The sequence below is a fragment of the Sinocyclocheilus anshuiensis genome, unplaced genomic scaffold (genome assembly GCF_001515605.1).
Source record: "Sinocyclocheilus anshuiensis isolate Anshui unplaced genomic scaffold, SAMN03320099.WGS_v1.1 scaffold532, whole genome shotgun sequence".
Taxonomy (NCBI): Eukaryota; Metazoa; Chordata; class Actinopteri; order Cypriniformes; family Cyprinidae; genus Sinocyclocheilus; species Sinocyclocheilus anshuiensis.
The window spans coordinates 1,453,576-1,460,276 of NW_015555819.1; positions in this window are offsets into that span (position 1 = coordinate 1,453,576).

The window sequence follows — 6,701 nt, forward strand, 5'->3', positions numbered from 1 at the left end:
CCACCACCTCCTCCTCTGGAGTCAGAAGCATCTGAGGTCGCTTCGTGCCACTCACATTCTGGGTCTGCACAACCGTGCAGCCGACGAACTGTCGCGAGCTGCGCTCCCCAGAGAATGGAGACTACATTCCCAGACGGTCCGGCTGATTTGGAGATGTTTCGGAGCCGCTCAGGTAGACCTGTTTGCCTCTCCAGACAACTCTTACTGCCAGTTGTTTTACTTCCTGTCCGAGGGAACACTCGGCATGGACACACTGGCACACAGCTGGCCACGGGGCCTGTGCAAGTATGTGTTTCCCCCAGTGAGCCTTCTCGCACAGACGCTGTGCAAGTTCAGGGAGGACGAGGAGCAGGACCTGCTTGTGGCGCCTTACTGGCCCACTCGGACCTGGTTCCTGGAACTAATGCTCCTCGTTACAGCCCCTCCCTGGCAGATTCCTCTGAGGAAGGCCCTGTGGCACCCGCATCCAGACCTCTGGAAACTTATGTCTGGTCCCTGGACAGGACACGGAGGCTCTAGGTGACCTACCCCAGGAGGTAGTTGACACCATCACTTCAGCGAGACCACCGTCTACGAGACACGCTTACGCCTTGAAGTGGAACCTGTTCATCGAGTGGTGTTCTTCTCACCGAGAAGACCGAAGATGCCCGATCAGAGTCATGCTGTCCTTTTTGCAGCAGGGGCTGGAGCGAAGGCTGTCTCCCTCCACCCTTAAAGTCTATGTCACTGCGATTGCTGCTAACCACGACTCCCTGGAATGGAAGTCGGTAGCGAAGCATGACCTGGTCATCAGGTTTCTTAGGGGGGCGAGCAGGTTAAATCCTTCCCGGCCCCCCTCTATACCCTCTTGGGACCTGTCTCTAGTGCTCAAAGCACTACAGCAGGGCCCATTTGAGGCTTTACAGTCAGTTGAGCTGAAGTTTCTATCAATGAAGACTCTGCTCCTGCTTGCAGTTGCCTCCATCAAGAGGGTAGGGGACCTGCAGCCATCACCCTGGCTTATCAGGCACAGGGTGTGCCCTGCCCACTCAGGTTGCGAGCTCACTCTACTAGAAGTGTTGCATCCTTCTGAGCGCTGGCTCGTGGCACCTCGCTGACAGATATTTGTAGAGCTGCGGGCTGGGCGACCCCCAACACGTTCTCTAGATTCTATAGCCTTCGTGTGGAGCCGGTATCCTCCTGTGTTCTCACCTCAAATGGGTAGAAGCACTGAGAGGCCCCGGTTAGTGTCGCCTTGCTAAAACTGCTCCAGAGAGTCCGTACTGTAGACCCTGTCGAGCTCCTCCATCACCTCGGCAGCCAGACGTGGCGGAACGTCCAGCGCCAAGCCCTCACTCGATGAATCCGTGAGAACTGGTAGAGGGCTAGGTTCCATATGTAGAGACCTAAGTGGATCCCATATGTGTAAAGTCCACGGTATAGCTTCATGAACGCATGAATTAACATTTCTGCATTTGAAATTGAGATCACAGGTTGCAATTTAGATATATGTTTGAGATGGAAATATGCAGTTTTACAAATGCTAGAAAAGTGGCTTTCAAAGGAAATATTTCTATCAAATAGCACACCTAGGTTCCTAACTGATGAAAAAGAATTGACAGAGCAGCCATCAAGTGTTAGACAGTGTTCTAGTTTATTAGATGCGCAGGTTTTAGGTCCGATAATTAACATTTTTCAGAATTTAGCATTAAGAAATTGCTCGTCATCCAGGTTTTTATATCGACTATGCATTCCGTTAGTTTTACAAATTGGTATGTTTCGCCCAGGCCACAAAAATATAGAGCTGAGTATCATCAGCATAACAGTGAAAGCTAACACCGTGTTTCCTGACAATATCTCCCAAGAGTAACATGTAAAGCGTGAAAAGTAACGGCCCTAGTACTGAGCCTTGGGGTACTCCATACTGCACTTGTGATCGATATGATACCTCTTCATTCACTCCTATGAATTGATGGCAGTCAGATACGTACGATTTGAACCATGCTAATGCACTTCCACTAATGCCAACAAAGTTTTCTAGTCTATTCAAAAGCTTGTTGTGGTCGATAGTGTCAAACGCAGAGCTAAGATCCAGTAGCACTAATAGAGAGATGCAACCACGATCAGATGATAAGGGCAGGTCATTTGTAACTCTAATGAGAGCAGTCTCAGTACTATGATATGGCCTAAATCCTGACTGGAAATCCTCACAGATACCATTTTAGAGAGATGCATGATACTGGAAAGAAAAAAACAAAACAAAAAAAACAAAAACAAAAACTGACAATGTGATGTTTTGTTTTTCTGCAATATAAATAATGATATGGAAAAAAATACAGGAATTTTCTCTTTTTCTTATTTTGTCCTTTTCTATTTGTTCTCACTGTTCTCTCTTCGAAGCTGTAAATAAGACAGATTATTAGAGTATGCTTAATAAGAAAATACTGTTTCGGTTTTTCTACTTCAAAATTTAGTTTCATTCATTGTGTTACTTGCCATTGTTGTAATTATTTGTGAAATTTACTAGAATTTACTTTATTTTTAGAAAGAATTAATCATTCTATGACTGGAGTGATTCTGTTGGGAAGTAGATATAACATAAAATACAACATAATACAACATAAAAAAACAACATAAAAATAAAAAAGCTGAAAATTAAATTTCCTCTTTAGACTTTTTGTCTGAACCATATATTTTGGTCTTTTTTATTATTAATATTTTAAAGACCATATGCCCACTGTTTCGGACCAATTAATATAACTAGGAAATATAATAATAATAGATATTATTTGCATTGTTATTATTATTATTCAAATATTAAACAAAAAAAGAAATATATTGCAACAATAAATACTATTGAACTGTAAAAACTATAAAACTACAGTACTATTATTTATGTCTTAATCTCTTCATTTTCAAACATTAAACATCTGAGCTTTTATTTTGGTGGCAAATAAATACACACACTGCAGGTTTCAGATTAAAGCGTGTCACTGTGTTGTTCATTTACACACTGATAGTTCCTCAGAGCTTCATTCTGAAACCTGCAGCGCTTATATTTATTTAACTGAATCACGGGCTTTCAAGATTTGATAATCGCACTTAGCCATATTGTGATATTGATTTTATTTCTATATATTGTGCAACCTTACATTAGACGTTATTGAACTTCACTGTGTGCTCTTAAAAATAAAGTTACCAAAAGTGGGTTTTCACAGTGATGTCATAGAAGAACCGTTTTTGCTTCCCCAAAGATCCTTTTAAGTGAACAGTTCTTAAAAGAACCATTTTAATAATCCAAATAATCTTTTTTTCACAATAAATAATCTTTTGTGCAATGGAAAGATTCCGTGGATGTTAAAGAGTCTACATCGAACAACGAGATGACAATAAAGAACCTTCAGTGTATGGACAAAAAAGCCTAAATTGGCCTCTGTAGCCAAGACATTGTAAATTGTGCTAATCAATCTCAATATGTCATACAGCAATGGGGCCCTTCTTTAGCCTAGGGTCCCTGGGCTTAATCCCAGGTAAGCCTCTGCATTAATGCAGCCCTGCATGGAGACCAAAAAGCCCTAGAAATAATCAGATAGAGTTTTGCTGTGTTTAAATCTGTGGGAACATACTGTACACAGTAGTAATGTATTTTTATACCCAGTGATGGTAACTGTCAGCAGAGATAAAGCAGCATTATCCGCGGCAGCTGTGTGCGGTAATATGGTGGGATGTGGATTTACATACCAAAGATGGAGACAATATGAATAACTGGTATATCATTTCCCATAACAGAGATCTTAATAGCACTTCTTCATTGCTTTTTGCATTACAGTGCAGTCATTTAGTGCAGTTGGAGATACGGCACCTCCTTGCATTATCAGACATCTACATGTTACAATAAAGCACTTATTTTAAGGCCGCCCATCTGAGACAGAACACAAATATCTCTGTTGAGCTCTAAGCAGCGGTTGTTTCCGCTGCAGGACATTAAAGGACCTCACACAAAGGTTTCCGTGGTTCCAGTGAGGGCTGGTCAAGCAAACCGGGCATAAAAGGCAAAGGCAGTATGACTGCAAGGGCAACTGGGGAAGAATGTAAGGTCACTGTCAAGTGTGACTTGAGGGAAGGATTTAGGACTTGAAGACTTGAAGCTCTTTAGTTTTGGTGTGAAGTGGTGTTAATCCACTGAGGACAAACGGTGACCGTGATTTCACCAAGTACAACATGTTCCCGGATCAACATCCTTGTTGATCCTGGAACAACATTCCTATCAACCAATCAGAATTGAGAGATAACTTTTCAGTAAATATCTGTTTTAGGCTTACAATCAGGGTTAGGTGCTTCTACACTCTTGTTAATCAGCTATCATTTCCCTCTGATTTTAGGAATAAATTATGGGTAAGGTTAGGTTTAGGGGTAGGGATTGGGTTAAGTCTATATTTTTGGACAGTTATGTTGATCCAGGATCAACAAAAGATGTTGATCCAGTAACATGTCTTACTTGGCAAAATCACGGCAACCGAGGACAAACACATAAAATTCAAAGACACACAGAAGGCATTCTGGGTCTTGATAATGTAAAGGGTTCAACTTTTCATTAATAGGGCACACATTGGAGATCCATTACTTTAAAGCATTACAAAAACACAGATCAGTGCGATTTAAAATGAGAAGTAGTACATGTAAAATAATACTGAAATCTAACATAAGACACATTATGTAAAATAATCACATAAAAATTAACCTTGTTAAAAATAAACCTTGTTACCACATGACTTTCTCCCTTAACAAAAAATAGATAATTCCATAAAATGTATAAATATTTTCCATAAAATTACTAGAAGTAACATAATTTGGATAAACAATTTAAAAAGTGGCAACAATAATATAATAGTATTAAACGGTATCAAACCTGTTACCACCCCCCATATTTACATAGCATCTAAAGGTGGAAACAATAATATAGCTGTATAAATCAACCCTGTTACCCTGTGAATTTCCCCCCTATTTACATAACATTTGGTCACCCAGAAGGTAATATAATTTGGATAAACAATTATCCTACATAAAATTAACACAGTATCTAAAAGTGGCAACAAGTTTTAAAACCAACCCTTTACCACATACATTTTCCCCTAATTCCATACTGGGACATCCAGGAACATAATTTGGATAAACAATTATTTAATGTAACTATACACAACATGAAAACTGGTTTTGATCATGTAACAGTATTATATTCAACCCAGTTTTGCATAATTTAACTTTATAATAATCACTGATCATTCCACGAAACTGTGACAACTAGGAAGTAACATTATTTCTATAAACAATTATCTAACCTAAAATTTATGTAGCATGTAAAGTGGCTACGATAATATAACAATATTAAAATCAACCCTGTTGCCATGTTATCCCCCCCCCCATACTTTTATGAAATTACGACAAAATTAACATAATTTGGATAAACAATTATTTAACACAACATAAAATCACTTTAATCATATAACACTATTAAAATCAACCTGTTACAGCATGAATTTCCACCTATTAAAAATAGATCATTCCATAAAATTACATATATATATAGTAAGAAAGAAAAATACAAGCAAATAATCTGAAAACTCTTATACAAATTCTACGTATGCAGCCGTTCAATCCTATTACTAAAGTTATTGTTCTTTAATTCATGGGAAACTTAAGTTAATAATTTCATCTAAAAAAAAAAACCTTTTCTGATGGCTTCATTTAAACTGAATTTTCAACCCTGTTACCCATTGTCAATTTAGCTTTTATTTCTAGAAAATAACAAACTCACACAAATCAGGGTTTTAAACTGACGTTTCTAAACTTTGTAACTGGACTGTAAAAAGGTCAACCCCATGTAATAAAACAGCTCAATCTGCCCTTCCGAAGGCACCTCCTTGTACTGACATGTTATATCACTTAAAAAAAAAAAAAAAAAGATGTAACCTCTATTTTGTGCCCTATTTGTGGAAAGTGCCAGTACAGTGAAAGTGATATAATTTGAGAGAAATTGAGAGGGTGAGAAAGAAAGTGTTTACATGTATGCGACGGGAGGGAGCCGAGACCACAATGGACGTGCCATTTGAAACTGTGGGGGTGTTAGACCTTTCTCCAAGACCGCAGAACACACTGGATAACAGATTCTTTGTTCTGTCTTCATATGAAGTTTTTAAGTCTGTTATAATTTGTAGCTATAGAAATTGATGGTACATTTAGTGTAGTGCAAAGTACTACTTCATTTCGTTTTTGCTGTTGTGTGCTAAAAGCTTGTACAACCCATAAAATATGCTTTCGCATACAACCAGTCACAAAAACAATTCAACATTACCCCCATAAAAGTGTAATATGCAATTTTTATTGTTTTGGACTTTACACTGACACCTATTGGTGCGGAGGAAGTATCACAAAAACTAATGTCATCATAAATATTGCATTACTATATAGTAATTTAATTTGCAACCAAACATTTCTAAAAATAGGAGTGTCACAGATAAAAAATTAATAGTATTAAGCTGATCATGTGATCCCAACATGGCTGCCACCATGAGGGTGGACCACCCTTATGTAAAATAAAACAGCTTGTATCCTTCTGAAAGGACTTACATCTTCATCAAATGTGGGTTTACATAATTTAACTACATTTGTAAAATTATAATTTATTTTTTAGATGTAGTGCATCTTTAATCAGACATTCTGAT